Below are 23,224 nucleotides of genomic sequence, written 5' to 3'. Positions count from 1 at the left end.
CTTTCTCCAGAAGTTATCCATAAAGAAAGGAGAGCAGGTAAGAGTCCTGGCTGCACAAATCCTTTTCAGCATATCAGAGGATTTTTGAAGTCTAATGAGGTAACTATAGGGGGCATGAAAGTTATTCTAGGCAGCTCAACATAACACATGAAGCAAACTGAAATTCTTCCATAAGTGAAGTATTTCAAGTTAGGAATGATAAAGATTATATTATCAATTCATTACTTATGCTTCTAAGTCACTCTTGGTGATAACTCAATGGACTAGAAAGATGAAAATCACCGCGTGTGCTAAATGTTTTTCACACTGCTGGTTTCTTCTCTCTTCTGGATCAGACTTTCAGAGTCAACGTAGAATAACTCTTGTGTGTTTCACATAGCAAATCCATATCTGTTCTACTTTAGTGAGGAATTTTAAATAAATAAATAAATAAATAAATAAATAACTGTGTTGCTAGCCCTTTTGACCAATAGTATTGACAATCTTCTTTTCAAACGCATTTTTCTACTGTCAAAACAAATCATCTAAGAAAGTAGCACCATTCATTTCACTAGAAATGTAAGTCTGTAATAGTATAAATGACATATCTCTAGATTACTGCTTGCCTCAGAAAGCAGATTTGCAATAAAGCAGGTCTAATCCTTGAGAATTTATTTGTAGAAAAATCCATCAAGTGTAAATCTGAGAACCCTCTATCAACATCAAGCATAAAGCAAGACCTGACTAAAACATATGTTGTCAAAGCCAAGTCTTTTTTTACTAAAAATTACTTCTGAGATGCCAGAAGGCATAGCCACCAGAAGATTTCTATCTCTGGGGGGTGCAAAAATGTATTTCTTTAATTGAAACAGGTATAGATTTTTGTTGAGCTTTTACATTCTTCACAAAACCTCCACGACTGTCAACATTATCTTTCAATCTATGGCTTTGCAGTCAACATCCACAAGATTTTTTTTCAAGCAACATACTTTGTAAGTCTTTCCGATTTTCTTTGATATTGAAAACACAGTTTTCCTTTTTCACAGGAAAAGAAAGAAACAATGTTTGTTTTTTACATATATCTTCTTCATTTACTACATATATTACCACATGACTGGATCTGAACTAATTAAAAAAGATTTGTAGAGAAAAATGGTATCTTCCATGTAACTTTTTCTCCAGTATTAGTCCAAATGATGTAATTGGGAAAAAACACATGGCTTTCAGGAACAGGAGATTTTCCAGAAATGGAAGAATTTCTTTTTCTGATAGTCTGTTTCCATTTATAGGATGTTAATTCAAGAAAGTTTCTGCTAGTATTTATGTAGATGAGTAGTAGGTGATATTTCACTAATTTGATTACACAAAAGTAAAAGAGATGAATTATTATGAAAGTAGTTAGTACTTTCAAGTAGTTTTAGTTTCTGAATTAGAAGGTAGTGGGGGGATACATTTGCAAACTATGTTGTTGTGGTAAATTCACAGTAGGTGGAATGTGTTATCAAATCCGCTGTTTATCTTACAAACAGTGGGTAAAATATAGACAATAAGAACTTATAATATAGTGATTGTGTAGAAAAATATAATTACACCAATATAAATACATGATTTAGTGGAGCAAATTTAACTCTTCTTGCTAAGAATTTACTTATGTACATTATATACTAATACTGTAGGTTACTTGTTCAAAGCCATTATGGCTTGAACTTCAGAAATGGCCCTTCTCGTAGCGGCTTTGATATGTGTTTTCTATTTGTGATGTATTTTATTAACAGAATGTCCATTTCAGCCTGAAAAACTCAGAATGGTATGAACTGCAGATCTGGAATAAAAATGGTGTCATGAGGTGGTCAGTTGCATTTTCAAAGGAATGCAAGATCTCACACACACACACACATATAACTACATTACATTATAAAAGGAAAGTAAATATTTTGAGTCTGTTCCCAGGAATGAGTTGGGGTTTGTTTCTGTTTTGTTTTGCTGAGCTGTTTAGTCTTTCAGGGGTGTTATCCCCTCTATATTTATATTCAGCTAGCAACACCAAACGTTTTAAAGACAGTCCTGTGTTTTGCCAACAAGTATATTATTTAGTACCAGAGTGGAGATTGCTTTACCTTGGCTGTTCATATCCTAAAATTATTTAACTGGCACCTGGGATGCCTTAAGAGCTTTGCATTTGATTAAATCAGCCAACAACAGTTGATTGCTTCCAAGATCTTAAAATGCCTAAAATACCAGAAGAAAGGTAGTTCTTGTGGTCTTGTGCTTTTACACCAAAAGGCCTTTTTTTATTTATTTCCCATGTACTATTATGAATATAATTAAATGAGATTTACTGAATATCAGAATAATTAAGGAAGAAATTGTTCAGAATGATCATGGAATCACGGAATTGTTGGAGTTGGAAGGGACCTCTAGAGATCATCTAGTCCAACTCCCCTGCTAAAGCAGGGTTGCCCAGAGCACATCACTCAAGGCATTCAGGCAGGGCCTGAAGATCTCCAGAGAAGGGGACTCCATGACCTCCCTGGGCAGCCTGTTCCAGTGGAATCAAAAAGATCACAGGAAGAGTGCTTTGAAAATGACCATTGACTGCCAAATATTTTCTAAACTTCAGTTGAAACGAAAGTTGGAAGCAAATCCTCATTGCCAGCATGACTTGGAAATATTTTTCCAGTTATCATGACAGGATTGGTCACATTCCATATGAAATGCTAGAAATGCATAGTTATAAACGTGATTTTTTTTTCCCCTGTACTGGTATCCAAGCTTTGTTTCACGCTGAAGGCCTTATACTCATGTTGTTTCCATAACAACATGAAATAAAGCACAACTGAAGCTGTTAGTGTAAGGGTATGTGAGAGTGCCTGCTCCTTTAAGGATATTTGCTCAAGGACCTTTTTCAATGCAAAAAGGGAAATAAAAAAAGTAGAAAGCCATAAACAGGAACATACAAGGACAGAAACCTGATGGACAAATGATAAGGGAGGCAGTGGTGAGAACCAAACCTGGTCACTCGCAGTAATTAATAAGGGCATGTGAGAGTGTTTGTTCCAGCAAGGTTGTCTGGTTGCAGACATTGTATATTAAGAAACTAAGGGAAAAAGGTAGAAACTAGAGACAAAGTATACAAAGATACAGAGCTGACAATACAATCATGGAGAACAATGACAAGAAACAGAGCTCACCACTCACACTGATTGTTGGGCTATAGAGAAATTACAGGCACATCTCTGCTGGCAGCCACTGGGGGTTCCAGAGCAGCTACTGGAGCAAGAGTGGGTCTTCAACCTCCAGCCACAGGGACAGGAACGGTGCGTGTCCCCAAAACCAGATGCTGGGGGGACCAACACAAGTGAGATGAGTGAGGAGCTCAGCACCATTGACTGAAGCAAGACTGCAAATTTCAGCCTCACCTAACTGGCAAGTGGGGGATCCTTGGGTCCAGGCAGGATTATCAATTGGGTGGAGGGATCTGTGCTGGTACCCAGGGGACTTGCAAATGAGGAGTATATGAGGGATGAGTTTCTGTTTTGCTTGCAAGCATCAAGCTGGACTAGCCAGCGAGTAGGAGTGTCTGGGATCCGAGCAGGGGGTGCCAGGAGGAAGGAAAGGCCATGCCAGTGCTTGAGAGGTCTGTGTGTCTCTGGAACACGCGCACGGCTTCATTACTGGTTGAACCTGCAGATGGGTAGGTGGCAGCCAGCTCTCTCAGCCTGGGCAGAGATCCCAAGTATGTGGGCGCTGGGCTGAGGGAGGTGGCTGAGTGTACACCACTTAACAGTTTGCATCATTGCTGAGGTATCTGTAAGAGCAAGAAATCAGTCTCAATGCTCAGGATAACCTTAATATAGAGTTAGGGCCCATGTCCTGTTACATGTAATACTAGAATGTCTACCAATTCCACAGAAATCCCTCCCACCTTAGTCTCAGTTACATATTGACCAAAAATTTGATACATCAGTTCACTTTCACAGTATGTATTTAAAGCTTTATACATATTTATAGGTATGAAAAAAAACACACCATTAAAAAAACAACCAAGAAAGTCTCTTAATTTTAAATCCATATTAACATCTGTGGTGTCACAGTTAAGCATGTAACATAATCCTTGGGTTTGGTTCTGAACACTGAAAATATGCAGAGGAAAGAGTACAAGAAAAACAAAAACACTTATTCTACTTTTTTTCAAGGCTATAGTTTGATTAACCATGACTTCATGAACTGTCTTTTTAAAGTATCCAAAAGGTATTAGATGTGGGGGAAAGCATACAAAAGAAAAAGGAATATTAATCCTGTTAACAGAACGTTAATCCTTCCATGTGCTGAGAAAACACAATTACTAGATTACAATAGAAATAATTACTGAAGATACCAGCATAACTAAGGCAGCATTTTTTTTTCCCTACAAAAAGCTAAAAGGTCCCAGTTGAATCCCAAGTGCTATCCATCTTAAGGAAAGTATTCTAAGAACATTACATGCAGGTACCCACTCAAGCAACGAGATTTTGAAATGTCCTTCAGATATCCTTAATGGGAAAAGTTGATTCCTCTATGAGACTGTTAAATCTCAGAACATTCAGTTCAGCACTTAAAGAATGGGACGACACAATTACTCACTACCTCCAAAACAGCTAAGTGAGTTTCTTACCCTCTTATATGATCTTATAGCACAGTCACGGAGAGAAACCAATTTCTGGGCATTTACAGCTTTATTTGAAAGTCTCCTTTCTCTTCTTTCATTTCCCTGATCATTTATTTAGTTTTGCAATAATATGAAAGATATATTCAACAGACGATAGTGTTCCTTAGAATTTAACAATCTCATCCCACAAACCGACACTATGTGCACTGGAAAAGTAGAACTTTGATATAAAAATCTCATCCTAAAAGCAGAATAAGCTCTTTTCTCCTTCTTTAGTCTCATTTTCTTCATTGATGAGCAAATCGTTGTGCAAGGAATTGACAACAGAGAAAACAGAAGAGTCATGCACTCGATTCAGGTATCAGACCCGCATCCTGAATGGCTTAGTGCAAACAACTCCAGCTTAGTCAGATAAAAAAGACTGTTCAGAAGAAATAATTTCACTGTGAGGGCAGTGAGGCACTGGAACAGATTGCCCAGAATAGCTGTAGATGCCTCATCCCTGGAAGTGTTCAAGACCAGGCTGAATGGGACTTTGAGCAACCTGGTCTAGTGGGAGGTGTCCCTTGCCAGGGCAGGGAGGTTGGAGCTAAATAATCTTTAGTCCAACCCGAGAGATGAGAAAAAAATATTACCTTTCCTTTCAGGGAAAACCAAAACAAAGTAAAGGTAAGGATGAGGATATGTTTTCTTCCCTGTAGACACATTAGCAGCATAAAAACTAAAGAACAATAATATTGACAGAACAAGAAATAGACAAGGGAATGTGGCATGAGAATGAATCTCAGATAGAAATCAGGGTCAGGACTGCAGCCATACATAATGAATACATTAAGTGTCTGGACTTTAAAGTCTACATATGTCTTTATGTATTAAGTGTTGTAATAGCACCATTAATATTAAATCTTATCATGTCTTCCCAAGCAAAGTAGCAGCTAATATTGTTGTATATTTTGTTGAGTATTTAAGAAACAAAAACAACTGGGAGAGCTTCAGGATGGTAAGTGGTATCCTTCTAAGTAGTTTATGTTGGCTATTAATCCACCTGACTCTGTTGAACATCATAAATCTAGGTCTTTTTTTGCCAGAGAGAAAGTGGTTCTCTACCAGAGGATGACCATTCTGTAAATTCACAAATGAACACTGGAGCTGCAAATTGTTATTCCCTATCTAAAATGAAGCCAATTTCACCCCCTATTACTTCCCTATTGCTGTGGCAGCACAGGAAATTATGACAGCTCAATATATTGTTCTTGCCTAGAGCTTGACACTAGAGGTTAATAAATAACTTATTTGTCTTTCCTCTCCTGTAACTGGTAATTAAACAATATATTTGCTATAGTTTGCTTAAAGATACTTTGTTTCTTTGGGACATCCATCTAATCTTGCTAATCTTTTCCATATCTATATTTCTGATAGCTATATCAGGCTTTAATTTATTTACAGTTTGTGTAAATAAATAGTCTAGCTTCATACCACTGATTTTTCTTCCTGTGATTTATGCTTACTACACTCATCACAATCATGTCTTTGAAACAATTATCTTTAAAGTTCAGAACTGCAAGAAAAATAAATGAACATACATTGACAACCCAGCTGGGCCAACTCCAGAAAATATACTCAGGAACATTTATTTGAAGAAGAGTAATTTCAATAATATCATATTTGTTGCTCTTCCATGAGTTTTTAAAAGAATTTGAGAATGTAATTATTCGTTTGTAAGAATGTTTATGGAAAATTGTTGAAAATATTCGTGCTAATATTTATTAAGAGGAACACCCAGATAACTCAGGTACATAATTTGACTGTATTTTTGCAGTGTCATACATCAGCAAGTCTAAGTATCATGAGCAGAAATCAGTTAAGAACAGAGAGAATCCATTATGAAAATTTTGCTGCAACTGAAACAATCAGTTAAAGAATCTGATCTAAAAATCTTTATTTAAAACAGAGGAAAAAGTTTGGGAGCAGAGTCTGTGAACTAAAAAATGCTCATCAGGTTTGGTGAATACTCTCACACAGTCTACCTTTTGCAGGGGAAAGCAATACTTTTTACTGGTGCATTGAACTCTTCCCTCCAGTAGCATGGCTTCAAAAGGATTGTAGTGGAGAAACACAGTGTAACAGCCTATAGAGTTCTCCCCTTACCTGGGTGAGCACCTGAGTAGACACCGTTAGCAACTCAATTTTCTCTTCTTCTTCTGGATAGCTCTTAAAGGGCATTTCTAGAAAATCAACATAATTAAAGGTTAAATTTCTTCTCTTACAGCAGACAGCTAAAGCTAATTAACTTGCCTTTCCGGTAACGTTTCATCATCAGCTGGAAAAACAAGAACATAACCACTGAAGAGCTGAAGGATCTTTCCCACAAAACAAACATTCTATATGAAAATGAACTATTCTAATGCTTGTGGAATTAATGAAGGATTTTGAGGCCATTGGGATTTATACAGCCTGCAGTTTGTGCCAACACGACAAAGCCTATCAAAATTCAACTATGTGCCACTTATAAATGGTAGAGCAGAGTTCTGCTGTAGTAATGAAAAGCATTCAGCACCTTGGCTTTTTTGCTTTGGGTGGTTAAGCATATGATAAACAGACATATATTCACAACTTTATGTTTGTGAATATATCATTATGGTGACTGTTAAGACAGAACTAAGATCCTCTCGCTCGGTATAGGTCCTACTCACTGAGCTATGGAAAATATCATATATTTGATGTCGGTACAGGACCTCAGCCATTCCTATCACACTCAGCTGTGCCAGCTACAGACACAATCATTTCACTGGAATGCATTCTCTGTATTGCTTATCACCAACATGTAATATTAGGTTTTAATCAGTCAGTTCATGGCTTTTTACTAAGGTAAGATTTTTTTGGATATTTTCATAAAGTAGATCATAACTGGTGTGCCCAAAAGCCTGAAAGACTTTTTGGAATAATATATTTGGAAAAAAATTGCACTTCTTTTGTATTTTTTAATGTACCACAAGCATCTGAATTGAGTGATTTAAGTATTATGGAATTAGAATTACAAGATTTTCACTCATTTACATCTGTATTATTTTCATCTGCATGTTTGTAAAGCCACATTTAGGGAACATTGCTAACACTGCAATAGCCTGAGGAACATCTTGGCTCAAACTCAGTGTGTAAAAATCCATGAAGTGTTTTGTATACCAAATTGTCTCTTACAAAATCCAGCAATACAGCAACTAAAGAAATGAGGAAATATGTGCCTTGAAAACCCATCAGCAGGTGTCCTTACACAGGGATGTTATAGTACATACTTCATACCATAACCATGTATAGTGAAAACAGAGTATTCAAACATAAAAGCAGAAATGTTTGATGCTGTGACGAAAGGGAAAAAGGACTTCACCGAGAGGTTCAAATTAACAATTCATTTGGACTTCACTCACAGGTCCAATATGCCACTACTGCAGGTTTTATGTGCACAACACGATTACACTATTGCAATTTAAAAGCAGTTTGTGGAATACACTATTACAACCTGCAAGTGATCCTGAAAAGCAACAACACAAACCACAAGCACACTCAGTATTAATAGCTTAAAAGAGTGCACTAATCACGATCTTATTAGCATGCCATATACCATATGTATGTTTCTTAATCACTTACCCTCTCTCTCAGGTAAGTTACCTGGGAAGTTACCTTGTACAGCATCCTGGACAAGGGGGGATGAATCTCCAACAGGCCAGCTGTATTGTTGGAAGATTCCCTATTTTTGTCCCCAAACCTTATGGTTTATATTTCCTGATTCGATGGATAATGCCTGAGTAGATTACACTATCTGGGATATTTGTCTCTGGTGGTGTCATGGCTCCTAAGTTTCTATTGCTAATTTTGTGATGTCTAGCACTCAGAGTCAAGGGAATAGTGGTAAGCTGGGACTCGGGGCATTTTGTTTTTAAGGGAGTTCGTTAAGGCTCCATTCGGGTTTTGATTCTTATTGTGATGCAATCTTGAGACAACCCCGGGCTGAGCTGTTTTGCAGCTCCCCCCAGGTTATCTCTGCATAGAGGAGGCAAGGAGGAGATGAAGCTGAGTGGGATGAGGACTCCTTGCATCTCACCTATTGTGCCCTGAAACCACTTTGGCTGGGTGCTCCTATACAGATGCCCATTGATCACTGATAATTTTTGTAATGTATCACAATTACATAAACACCTGTGCTAAAAAACTTTGCGCTGATAATGACTAAGAGCATGTACAGTGTTCAGTACTGCTCAAAACATATACCTCCCTACTATTCCAAATCCTCTCAGGGTTTTTTTCCCTGCTATTCTCTTCAAGACTGCTAAAATTTCTTTATGGCTATATTCTAGGGTAAACATCCAGATTTTTATAAAAAAGTTACATATATCAGACATTTGAATAGTCCAATTGGCACATCTCCAAATAACTCAGCTGCTAAACTGGCTAAAGGAAAAAATAAATCTTAAGATAATCGTCTTAATCCCTTTCTACTTTTCACCTAGGTTTCAAGAATTTTACTATCATTACTCTCATGAACAGGTTTATTGGATACAACTGCTTGAATTCTAAACTAATTTTACTGGAGCTGGATGATGTTCCCAAATGCTGTCATATCAGAAAAATCTGGTCAGCTTGCTGGCAGGTACCCCCCAGCACAACCAGGCAGCCTGTGGTTACGCTCGGGCTGTTTGGTGCTGTGTTTACAACATACAGCTGCTCGTCAGCCTTGTGGGGTAAAATCCATCCTGCATATTTTCAAGTTAGCAGTATTAAACTGTTTATATCTTCTACAGGCAAAAACCATCACAGCACCTGCTTTGGAACTGCTACATTTTGACATATACTTTGTACTTCTAACCTGTCAGTTGAAAAGATAGTATGATCCTGCAGAGTGAAAAGAGAATATGCCAAGACTTACCAGTATGCAGATAGTTTATTATCTGCTGGAGCAAACAGCTCAGATCAGTAGTTCACACAGATGATGTTCAACAGCTTTATAACAGCCACCCCCCCTCCTCATTCCTTTTACCATAATACAGGTTGTGGCGTTTCAAACACTTGATTCAATCTTAAACAGTTTAGAAAGGTTATCAGAAGTATGTTGTCTGCTTCCTGAGTAAATACTGTGGCCACTATGGCAATTCATAGATAAAGCAACATCCTTTCAATCTTCAGTGATATTTTTTTTTAATGGTTTAGGGTATTTGAAACAGTTCAGTTCTCTGTTTTGCAGAAGGCAACACACTTACTTTAGAAGTATTCCATGGCAATTCAGATAAATTGCTTGGGTACAAATCAGTTGGCTTCAAGATTTTTATTACTTCTTTGTAACTGACTTGACTTTTCTCACTCAGTTATAAACCCCACCAGGTTTAGGTGAGGTTTAGATTATCTGTAGATAACGTCTGTCATCTATAACCTTGACTTCATCACAGAATTGCAAAATGATATGGGGTTGGAAGGGACCTCTGGAGATCATCCAGTCCAACCCCCTGCCAAAGCAGGGCCACCCAGAGCATGTTGCACAGGAACGTGTCCAGGCAGGGTTTGAATGTCTCCAGAGAAGGAGGCTCCCCCACTTCCCTGGGCAGCCTCTGCCAGGGCTCTGCCACCCTCAAAGTAAGGAAGTGCCTCCTCATGTTTAGATGGAACTTCTTATATTCATGTTTGTGCCCATTTCCTCTTGTCCTGTCCCTGGGCACCACTGAAAAAAGACCGGCCCCGTCCTCTTGACACCCTCCCTTTAAGTATTTATAGGCGTTGATCAGATCCCCCTCAGCAAATCCTAAATGCCTGTTGCAAAATACTGATTTCACAGTTGCTGTGTAAGCCTTTAGATAATGTCTCATGCATTGGCATCAAAAGTCCACATTAAGATTTGTCTCAAAAACTGTAGGCAAAACCTGCTGATAATATACGATTTAAGACTGGAACTGTAATAGAAACTTAGTAAGAACTATAAAACCTGCTTGGTTTTTACATGTGACTGCCAACATGACAGAAACCTCTATTTAATATGCCCAGGGAAAAAGCTAAAAATCTGGAATTAAGTTCACAGAAGTTATTCCAATGCGATTTTTTTATTCTATTCCATCTCAGAAATGCTTCTCTATTAATCTTTAATGTCCTGTTGCCTCTTACATTATGGCTTCAGATAATTGGCAACATTAGTTAAAAAGAAATATCTTTCCAGAAGATGAATATAAGTTTTATTTCAGCATATTTTGAAAATCTGGGATTCTGAGAGGGAAAAAAAAAAGTCTGAAACATACTATTCTTTTGAGACTTCTGGTGGCTTATTCATCAAGGAGACAGAAAGGCAATATCATAAAATACCATGCAAGAGTGAAGATTGGATTTTGGCTCTTAGATTTATTATTACAGTAACAGTATTGTGGGTTTTTTCCTTATCTGTACCCAGCATAGCAACTGTCACTAGACGAGTAAGGAGGAACCTGTTCAGAAGCTGGATGAACAGCGAAAAAAGATGTCTTTGCATTTGGTGCAGCATAATGAAAACAAAATTTGTGATATTTATAGGTCAGGAAAACAACGTGTGATCCACCTTGTCAGCACCCCAGCCATGGCAGAGTGCCCTCTGAGTGGTCACCCCCATCCTTACCACCAGGAAACACCACCACATGTATAAATATGAGATGTACAAATAGCCCCTGGCTATTAAAGAATAAATTGATTTGCTATGATTTTATGCAAGATTTGAAAGGCCTACATGGAAAAGCATCACTGTTTTAAAAGCTGGAAGTACTGACTGTGTTATGAGTAGATTTACAACATAAACCACCAACAGTGATTGTGGCCTGTGATCAAAAATCAAGTTGCAGAGCAGGTTTATACTTCCTATGATATGGAGTGTTTTCAGGAAACTGGAACATGTCTGAAGGCTGTTTCTGCCTTGGACTTAGAATTGAAGCACCATGTGGAAGAAGAAACAGTAGAAAAGAAAGCAGAAGGAGAATGCTTTTTTAAGAGAGGACACCTACCTCCTAAACTTTATTTGATTGTTTAAGAACACAGTTTTGGGACTACACATTCATTGTCCAAAGGATGTGTAACCCTGGAACCCTAACATTTTTATAGCCTCCTGCACCACCCCATGTGTGTGAGCTTTATGATCACTTCAATATAAAAAGTGTTGTACTTGTATGGCACTTTCTTCTGAGTAGTTTGACTATAGTCAATAACACCACCTATGGAGGCTGAAGCAAATAAACCCAGGTATGAGCGAAACTGGACATGAGAAAAGATCAGTTTCTAGGATGTGATTATGTCCTCCTGGTCCATACGTAGATGTTTTCACTGAAGGAAGATGCTTTATTTCACTGCCCTGTCAAAATACTCATGCTTTCCTCATATTAGGGAATGTCGGTCCTGGAAGGACTTTTTCTTTTGCACAAATTTTTATTCTATTATTTTTAAATATACAATTCTATTTATACATAAATTTTAAATATAAAATTCTATTTATTATTTTATGTAATATGCTAATAGGGAAGAAATGCAGCTTTAAACTTATGTTCTGAAACTTCCAAAATACTGACTTTCTGTAATATGTTAAAAGGACTGTGATATGTCATTCACTTTGTTTTATGACAACTACCTGGAAAGATATTTTATATGTTCTGATTTGTGTCTCTTGAAATTCACTGAAAAGCTACAAATTACTGTAAACTAAGTTATAAATAATCTAACTCTAAATAATCTAATAAATAATATAACATGAACATTAACTGTCTTTGTATAATTCTTTCTGATTTTTTTTTGGTAACAAATTATTGTAGTGAACTACACCTGATGCCTAATTAACAAAATAAGACCTTAAACAGCAATTAAAATGAACAAAATGATGAATGCAGCAGAAAGCAAATATTTGGAACTATGTACATGGTTCTTGAAACACAAAATTATTGCCATCATCTTTCTTGACTGTTTCAACATATATTTTAGGATGCAAATCCATTTACAGTAAGGAGGATACTATTCCAGGGGGATAATGAAGATATAAACTCACGGTGGTTTGTGAGTCTGTGAGAGGGTTTACAGGAGCCTTGTTGTAACGGGGAGGTCACAACCAGGCCACAGCCAGATCTTTCCTGTGAGGTCTGCTTCCAGATGAGCATCTACCATCTGGCCCAGCTGAGCTGCAGCCATGCTGCGTCATGTTGTGCCTATGCTCTTTCCATGCCATGTATATTTCTGTAAGAATTGCGTTTTTCTTATAAAGCAAAATTAAAACTACCAAGTACAAAAAAAAAAAAAAGATTCAGAAAAAAGACTTCAAAAATATTTGTCACATGTAGTAACACTATGTCAAAGTAATCACTTTTTGTCTTCATCTGTAATTTAATAAAATAATATAGTTTATAAAAATTGCTGGAAAGTAAGCAGTAGATTAGATTGTTCCTCAGCAATTTATTTTTTTTCTCCATTAACTGATTTTATACCTGTTTGAAGGAGACTATTTCAGCCTTTCAAGTCCCATTAAAATCCCTGGCAGTCATATGGCTGCTATGTTTTACACTATTTACAAGACACGTGAGGAGATTTTCTGACAGTCCTTCAACATTTTCCCACCAAACAACAAAAAAATACAGTTAGAAAAGAAGAGAAACCATACAGACAAATTTCCTTTTGTTGCAATTTTATGATATGTATAGTGAAGACACGACAAAGGTGCCCAATGTGCTGTGCAGTGTTAAATTGGGATTTTTCTGCTTTGTTTTCTCACTGACATGGAAGGAACTGATAGAGTCAGGGAGACTTCTCCAGTCACATGGCTGGAGAAAAACAATGAATAATTCAACTGAGAGAAATTTATCTCATATTTGTTTGATGAACACAGTCTACTTAGTTTTCATCTGTGGAAGTTAGAGAACAAACCCTGTTTCTTGACTTGGATTGTACATATTTATCATTGGTGGTATACACAAGTTCACAGTTGGTATAGTTTTGTCCTGACAGAAGAAAAAGGTGCTAACAGAAGCCAAAAGACAAACGAGGTTGAAAAACTATGTACATGGAGAATCACAGTTGTCAAGAGTACATGGGGAACGGCTCTATTCCATCAAACACTGGGGGGGTTAAATTTATTTTTTTTTTTAACCTTTCATCAGAGGAGCAGTCTCACAGATCTTTGTCTAACTATTGCTTTATCTAAAATGTTGTGCTCATCAGTAAAAATTAAGAGAAGTGTCATCTGTGTTTTGGAGTCATGTAGTAGGACTGTTCAGATTCATAACATACTCCTATTAACCTAGTTCAATCCCACTAATAAATTCTGAAAACATTAAAGGAAAGCAAACCCATTTTTTCCTACAGGAAGCTAATGCTTCATCAAGAGTGCATGGCAGAAGCCCTTCATTGATTGGTGCTGAATAACAGGTACTGAGAAAACAATTACTTCTCTCTAAAGCAAGGGGTCATTTGACATAAAGAAGTGATGGGGAACAAATGCAGAGGAAGTAAAAGATGTAATTGGCAAATGGGTCCACTACATGAAATTGATTAACATTGTTAATGACTTTGGTAAAATAGTTCACTGAGTTGGAACCAATGAAGGAAAACGATAAAGGATGACAGCATCTCACGTGCACTTTGTCAAGTCACTGACATACTTATAAACTCCTGAATGAGGAGCCTGCAGTTGCCACAGCCTCACAGGCAGAAATCAGCAGAAGCAAATTCTGTGTCATTAAATACAAGAGGTAAACACTGTTTTCTTTAGGGTCAAGAAATGTAATTGGACTATCAAAGCTCAGGTAAGCTCACTGTCTTCTCGGCAATGAGCAAAAAATAAATCCACTCCTTCCTGCCACATGGAAGTTGCTTGTAAAATTTTAAAATATTTGCTTAAAAAAACCCCCAACAAACCTTTTAAAAGAATTGTGTTTTCCCATGACAAAGCGTGCAGACTATCTGTACCAGACCCTTTCCACCTGTGTCTAGTCTCTAAAAGTGTTTGCTAAAGGGGCAATCATTTATTAAAGAAGAGCAGTTGAGTTAAAACCTTATTCACTCTTTCTGTAGCTCCTTAACTTTAATTTCTTTCTTTAGTTGCTGCAGAATATTGGCAGATAATTTGCAGGTGAATGAATTTTAAAATTTAAACCATATTACTATATTTAGAGTTTAAGTGTTTTCCTGTATGGGTTCTATAAATTATAAACTATGCTTCCATTCTAATTTTGTCACTTAGCTAATTTATTTATAGTATAGTAAGGACAGCTGTATCCCAACAGGCTATCTAAAAAATAGGACAAAAGCCCTCATAACCTTGATTTGTTACAATGATCTAAATAAATCCCTAAAACAAAATGAGTGAAACACAATATCAAACTATACACAAGCATATACAGAAATACATTCTTAAGGTTTTTCAAAATTAAACTGACCTTTATTAGAAAACAAATATAATTTGCTGTATTTTCTGTAGCTACTCAACTGCATTTAATGGGATATTCTGCTACAATGTAGATGCAAAAGACACTAATGTTATAAAGTGATCTTGCTGTTAACTGCATGTTCTCTGAACTCTGACTCAAAAATGATATGTATAAATAACTAGCTGAAAAGAAGCAAACACTACAATTACATTTTAATTTTAGCATTTAGATAGCTATTGCAGATAGACAAATGATGCAGCACAGGCACAAATTTGATTTCCAGAAGAAGCCTGATTATGATTCAATTAGCCCCAACATAGCCACCAGGTGTTTTTTTCCTGATAAATCTAAGCAGATATAGTAGACAATTATGTTCTTACCAGAGCTAAAATGGGAAAAAGCAGAAAGCTTTGAGGACCACAGTGGTGGTTCATCCTGTGAACACCGTTAAATTATACTTTAAAGTTTATTGGGTTCAAAGAACTAAGTTTCATATTTATCTGTCTAGAAAATGTTAAAACAATGTCAAAAGCCAGAAAACAAATGTTTTAATTGCATTTTAACTAAAAAAAAAAAAAACCCACAACAATACAACACACACCCCTCAAAAAAAAAACCAACCAAACACAAAACCCACAAAAAAACCAAACCATCCCAAAGGCAAATTTACAACAGCCTGACAAATAAGACACTTCTGAAAAATATACTCTGGCTTAGAAGGCTTGTGCCTTTTCGTTTGGCTCCAATTGAACTTCCCCTTCATTAAACAATAATCTTTATAGTGAATTCCAATAAAGATAAAAAAAAATATTCTGAAAAGAACGCATAAATAATTCTGGTTGCCTAGCTGTGGCAATGAATTCCTGTTTGTTTTGCCACTGAAGGGGTGAATGCAACCCTTTGAGCAAATGGGAATTCATTATTCCAGTGACTGAGAAATGATCTACTTAAAGAACCTAATTGGTTCCACAACAGTGATTTCTTTCAAAGCAACTTTTCCGGAATAAACAAGAAAAAGACGACAGTTCTTTGATGAGTACAGGGTCTACAGAGTACATTTGCCTTCCCATGTTTCAGCTTTAAAAAGAAAATGTCACACATACCCAGGACAAAGGAACAAAGACCTAGTATTTTAAAAGGTACAGAAATATAGCAGGTCTTTCCACTTCTTTCAGCTTTCAGTAAAGCTGAATTTCAATAAATATAAGTGCATACTCATGACACTTGAACTGTTGGTAAGAAAGAAAATACTGTACTGACCACAGTTTCAACTCTTTTCAAGACTGATCATTAGTAGCTAAAAGCTACTTGAATATTTTACTATGCAACTGAAAAGTAATCATTATTTACCAGTAAGTGCTATAGAATAGGTGAATTAATATGCCCAGTATGTTGAAGCAAACAGAATTCTGTCATTTATTTTTAACCTAATGAATTAGAATATGCAAAAAAGAAACTCAGACACACAGATAGATACAGTTCTCATTTACATCTCAATAGTTACGCTGGAAGAATAAAAATCATATACTGATTGTTTCATTTAAATGCAGAATCTTAAACTTTTCTGGAGGTAAGGTGCAGTTCAGAAACAAATCTGATTCATGTTAATGGATGGATATTTACTTCAAAATGAGCTTCAGAGCAGCAAATTCACATTCATACTGAAATCTGAGAAAAATCTTCCAGTTCTGTGCAGATTTAAGAAGTGATTTAATGTTATTTTTAGAACTGCCATGAGTGATATAAAAGGAGTTAGTGCATTATTTACACATCACTTTCAATGTTGATATAACATTGATATTAAATACTATTGATATATTTTTGAATATAATTGATATTAAATACTCAGATTGAAACAGAAATCTCTCCATCCCTGTTACTCAATGTACATCCCTATTATTAAATGTACACATCAACGCAGTTGTAATACACCCAAAGCAATAAGAATAATTTCTGTTTTCACAGTGCAGCTCAGTATTTCCATTTGTGCCATGAGAGAGTAGTCTGGATGGCTGGCAACAAGAACAGACCACAGCAGTCCGTGACATAAAATCTAAAAATTATGTAGTAAGCAGGATTGCAATTTATATTCTGTAACACACACACACTCATGTATGACACACCAACCAAGGCCCTATCCCTCTGGTCCAGCTTAGACCTGCACCACAGACCCAGAAAACACTTGTCTGGGACATTTGTGTCCCACCTGTAAATACATCAAGCCCTGTGCTCCATCCTTTCGCACAGTGTTTCCATCTTGAGTACAAACACCGAAGCATTTTTGCAGGCCCACAGATGTGTTACTTGCACCATCCTTTACCCCAAAGGGCTAATGTTTTCAATATTTCTTACTTTCTGTATTAGCATAAGCAAACAATGGTTTCGCTCATCCCATAGCTGATCTAATTTCTTTCTACATATTTAAATCAGGTTATTAATTGCTTCAGAGGTTTCTCCTACCCTCTGGACTCCTCCCTGAATGTGTTAAAAAAAGTTCAAAGTTTGTCCACTGCTGATACGAGCTCCAAATCGGAATAATCCAGTCAGATGGAGATGGGCAAGTGTCATCAAGGTCTTATCTGGATGATGTTGTGACAGCACATATGTCCTTTTGCCTGCCTCACATCTAAAAAGCTACTAAACTGTTAAGTGGCTTAGTCTTTTCTGTGTTCATTTCTTGACTTTGTCTTCAGAGACAATTTAGAGACCCTCTGCCTGAAAGCTCATGGAAATAAAAAAGTTGCAGATGCTTATCCTGTAATCTCAGTTATTCTACATAACCAAACTGCTAAGCAAATTGTTTCTTAGACACCTGTACCTTGACAGTGGATCAGCATTTTGTCCCAAAATGAGTCTAGGTGATGGCTATTGAAAAGTACACAGAGCAAGAAACTAAGAAATTCAAAGGAACAAAGATGCGGCAATAGCTTAGCATTATTGCTTACCTCACAAAGGATTTTTCCCATTCAGTTGGGTATCTAAAGTTCACAAAGACCTGTGAGACCACACCAGTGTGGTCAGCAATCAGCTAGAGGCACAACAAGAACTTCAGGAGCACATTTGAAATATACTGAAAAATGCTTGCACTAGTAATTGCATCTGATATCCTGCTTATTTAGCATATGCTATATATATATAACGAAACTTCATTTGTTTTTATACCTACTGACTGAGCATACCACTAGCAAATAACACTCATGCTTCAATTATTCTGTGACTGAAAAGTACTTCTGCCTAATAGTGCATTAGCACTGTAGCCACAGTTTTCGGTTTCCATCTGTTGCAATAGTTATGCCAGGTCAAATGAGATATTGAATATACCGTGATTATAATTTTCTTTAACTTTTACTGGCTGAATTTTTAGGTAATTCTTTTTCAATCCAATATTTTTCAGTAATTATTTCTACAGTGATTCTCTAGTAAAAGTTTTTTTAAGTTTTATGATAGACTGACTTGTATCTGCACCTTATCTGACTTGTTTCACACTTCTTACATTGCTTTACACTTATATGCACTGCTTTCAACCAGTTGCTCACCTTAAATATGATGCTTGCAGTTACATCTTTGGGGAAAGCCATGCTTCAGCAGACAGATGAATCCTGTTATTTGAGAAAAGATATTGAAACAAGAAGGTTAACATCTCTGCATGACCATGTATTCTAACTAAATATTTAGTGGAAGTTCCACTTCAATTGGTATGTCAACCAAAGACAATTCTCACTATCCTTTCAATAACCACTTAATGATTTAAAAAAACAGGCCCCTGAGACATCACGAATTCCAAATGACAGTTGAGTTATTACAATTTTCCAAGTTAGTTTTTGTGCAAACATACAAACCCCCTCCCATCAAAAGTGACATATCTTGCTTTATCCTCAGTGGTAGGTATTTAAACTAAAACATTTTAGGTAACAATCACAAGCTAAAGGCTTTGCTATCAGTTTCCATAGCTGACCTAGCATACATTGCAGGAGTCTGACTGTACCTGGGCATTGGACTAGACAAGAGTTCCTTATTATTTAAATCACACCATAGTAAAGAAACATTAATTACAGTTTTATTTCCATTATATTTCCACATAACAGGGGTTATCTTCACATTTTATTATTATTAGACTAACTCTGATGACTCAGTTTAACAACAAGCTGAATCCTTGGCACATAGCATGTTTAGAATTTTTTAGACTTTGGAAATATGTTTGGTGTTTGAAGTAGGAGTCTGAAACTCAGTATACCTAGATTTAGTTTCAGATTTCGTTGCATAAATTTAAACAGTAGTTTCCAGTCCCTCTCAGTTCCCCTTCAGTGCCATGATGATAGTGAACGTCCCAAACTTTTAAAGTGGATTTGAGATCCCTACATAATGGATTAAATACTATTAGTAATGCACTCTAATTTAATATGCATAATAAATGTTTCACAATTGTGACCCTAGCTTACACTCATCTAGCACTTAACTGGAACACAAAGTAATATCACAGCACCAATTCATTAGGTGTAACAGGGACTGATGAAGGCACAGTCCATTTTATTGGAACTAAACTGAAGTAAACAATTTAAAATACACCGCAAGTGTCTCCTGGACACTTGATTAGCAGGGAGATGCTAACTATCATCTGTCCATCATGAAAACCCAGGCAACAGTGCACAATTAAACTTTCAAACAAGCTGAAGTGAAATCACATTGCAGTACAAACACATTATGCAGTAATTAGCACACTTACTCCACAGAAATGTAATAAAGCAGCTCTCATTAGCATGCTCTGATGAATTAAAAATCTTCTTTTTATTTAATACTGTTTCACAGAGTAATGAGCAATTGTACAAAAAAATTACAGAACAACACATTCAGCTTAGCGTGCCATGCAAGGGATGTGCATAAAGCCAGTTTCCAAAAAAGTATGTAACCTAGTATTAAATGCTAGTGACAATTTTAGACAAGCATTTTTCAAAAGGACTGAGCTCTTAGGGAAATTAGTTGAAACTCTGTAATTGGTTTTGCTTCATAAACATGATAGAGGATTTCTGTTTACATTTGCAGAAGATTTTGATTTACAAATTATGTTTTGTGTCTTCCTCCTCAAGGAATTAGCACATTTTCAGCCTCCATGGAAATAATCTTCCTGAAGCAAATGAGATGTGCCCAAATATTTACTGAATTATATACAAAATACATGGCTTTTATTCAACTATTCCTTAAGTAAAACTCCTTTTCCTTAAGAAAAATTGTAAACCCTTCAATCTTATCTACACATGACAATGGACAAAACAATAGTTACAGAGTTAAGAAAGCACAAGAATCACACTCTTCAAATGGCACAATGCAGAGTAGCACAAGCAGTTAATAGAAAGATCCAGAATACTAGCTGTTGGAATAGCTGCTAGAAGAAACTGTCTGGGGGGAAAAAAAAAAAAAAGGAAAAAGAAAAAGGAAGTATTATGCAACTAAATTTGTTGCATTTCATGGAGAACAAAGTGGACCTTTTTCTTTGTAAGTGTTGAAAACTGAATTTGTTTAAATGTGACTGATCCCTGTCATTTACCTACAACAGATGGAAAATATTAAAGGATATACTCAGAACTAGTATCAGAATCAATTATAAAGTACATTATATGTAGTAGTGGTGGAGCAACACTCTCAGCTTTAAAAAAGGTAGATAAACTATGCTATGATGGCAGGCGTTACTTAGGTGAAGGCTGGAAATCAGTTGCATTACCACAGTTCTCACAGAAGTCCTGTGAGCTTCACAGGTTCCCAAGCTTCACTGTCTGGTGAAATTAGGTGCTGTGGGTATCTGGTTTTTTAATCATCAAATCAGTGCAAAACATATTGAACAAACATAATCATTTTTATTTTTTCTTATCTACTGTGAAGAGCAAATGGTTTTCACTGAACCATATTGGCTTTTAAGTACTTAGGCTCCAAAGTGATAATTTTCCAGTGCTAATTAAATGTAGTTGGAAACAATTACAGAAATAAACAATACAAACATGCTCTGTAGAAAAGAGTTTGAAGTGGAAAGCAGTTTCACTCCATCAGTATTGGTTACAGACTGTCATACAGTCTGTATGTCTACACTATGCAGACATAGTGCTTAGAGATATGATTTAGTGACAGTTTTTGTCAGTGCTAGGTTGACAACTGGACTAGATGATCTGAAAGGTCTCTTCCAACCTAAGCAATTCTATGATTCTATTTTATGATTCGATGTTCTTAGGTGCCGATAAGGTCCATGAACAGGTTTAAAAGCCTTTTCAAGAAAAAGTCATTTATAAATACACACTCTGTCGTTCTACTAAGCTTCTCATGCTTATTAGCAGCATTAATTATCATGTGTTCTCCTACAAATTGAAACTTACACAGATGTGATTATCTCTGAAGTATACAACTGGTTGATTCCTGTTTTGCAGAAACATTAATTACCATGAGCTGTTACAAGTCCAACTGGTGATATAGCTTATGCAGATTTGCTTCACATCAGAAAATTCCTTTCCTCTTACCTGGTTTGCTATGTTAATTAACAACACTACAGAAAGAGAGAGCCTAACTATGAAGCTTTTACTAGAGTGGCTTCTATTGTAAACCCAAACATCAAACAAAGAAAACAAAACCCCCTTCCTTTTTTTACCTCTTTCAAGTGCAACAGTGCATCTAAAGACACTGGGATCATGCAAACAACTGAAGCTATAAAAATATTGTAAAAGAGAGAATGCAAGTTTGTTTAAATGAGGACAAATATTTGTCTACTGTGGTGACACAATATATTGTCTGAAAATAATTTACTGTCTTATAGTACATGTAAGCAGGGGTTTTGGGCTTCCGCTTTTCAAAGACATTAATTATTTTGTTAGAAAACTCAGTCTTTGAAAAACTGCACTATTGTGCAAGATGCTATTCTCAAAGTATCATCCTTCTAATGAATTTAAAGAAGAAACCTCAAGGAGTTTATGATACTTATCAATTTGCAATATGGCCCACTTAAGGCTCAAATCTGTTCCTGTTTAAGACACCTAAAAAGTACTGTTGATGTCTATGCAATCAGGTCAGATTCTGCAGGGTGGGTTTTTTCAGAAGATGCATGAGAATAGACTTGGTTGAAAGAGTGTTCCAATTCATGGAAAGGCATCGTTTTTTAAAAATTTGATTTGAGTCCAGACTTTTAGTTTATAAGATGAAAATAATTCAAGCCAGTAGAAAAACCTGTAGAAAACCTGGGGAAATGGGCATTCTCATTTGTTTAATCTAAATTACTTACTTCAAGTCACTCCTGCACAAGGAGACCACCCCTGGGGATTTATAAGATTTACTGATTCCTCAGTGTTGATAAGTCCTGGCTGACGGTACAGTAAGCACTTCAAAAACTTGACATTTCCAGAGATTTAAGACACCAGGTTCTCCACAAGGCTCCAGAAACACTGGGACCTGAGTTCTGAGCCCCTTTATGTCACGGACCTAGGTACTCCCCAAATCTAACTCCAAGTCAAAGTCAGAGTGACCCAGGAACTTCAGTACTTTGTTCATTATCACAAGCCTAGAAAACTTATCATCATGACTGCTCCAGAGTCCCAAATCAGAAGATATCAGGGTCCTGCAGCATTTCAGTTTAGTAGTGTTTCTATGAAAATCCTGTCTTTGATTTTGCTGGGATGTTTGATATATATATTTCCGTTACACACAATAATAAAATGGTTTAAAAGCAAATTTGCTTTGTTGAAAATTTTCCTTTGGCAATAGTTTGACACCAAGTCTGCTTTAAATCGTTTCTCTATCACTTTTAAAGCTTAACACACAGATATAGGAGGAAAATTAGAAGGAAAGTAAGTTGTCTGTTTTAGATAAGGGAAGGGTGTAAGGCTACAAAAGAGTCACTACAGTGTCAAAGCAAATGATAAATTTCTCTTTATACTGTTCTCTTTAATAGAAATTTTATAACACTGCCAATATAATCTTGTTAAAAATATATAGCAATTCCTTCAGTAATTTAAAAATCAAATATCTCCATTACTATGTTGAGTGTGATTCCAGTAAAAACTCATTCCAAATGGTTACAACTAGAAGAATATATTTTTTTCTGATGTTTATACATCACCAATTTTAGTCCATGATTATCATTCTTTGATCTGGTTTCCAGACAACCATGTTATCTGTTCCACATCAGTCTCAGCAGAAGAGATTCTCCTCCCCTCCAAATCAT

General features: G+C 36.3%; 1 long non-coding RNA gene across 1 annotated transcript in view; it reads right to left on the bottom strand.

The window, feature by feature from the left end:
* Positions 1-23,224, bottom strand: part of LOC106891554 — a 47,994-nt gene that overhangs the window by 17,532 nt on the left and 7,238 nt on the right. Inside the window, exons 2-3 of the long non-coding RNA XR_001412717.1 lie at positions 18,567-18,629; positions 6,776-6,852 (exon numbers count right to left, since the gene is read on the bottom strand). This is a non-coding gene — a long non-coding RNA (uncharacterized LOC106891554). The remainder of the gene's footprint in view (positions 1-6,775; positions 6,853-18,566; positions 18,630-23,224) is intronic.

Source organism: Calidris pugnax, unplaced genomic scaffold, assembly GCF_001431845.1.
Source record: "Calidris pugnax isolate Ruff unplaced genomic scaffold, ASM143184v1 scaffold30, whole genome shotgun sequence".
In the NCBI taxonomy this organism is placed as follows: domain Eukaryota; kingdom Metazoa; phylum Chordata; class Aves; order Charadriiformes; family Scolopacidae; genus Calidris; species Calidris pugnax.
Note: the sequence above shows the minus strand (reverse complement) of the source record. Positions and strands in the feature narration are given on the sequence as shown.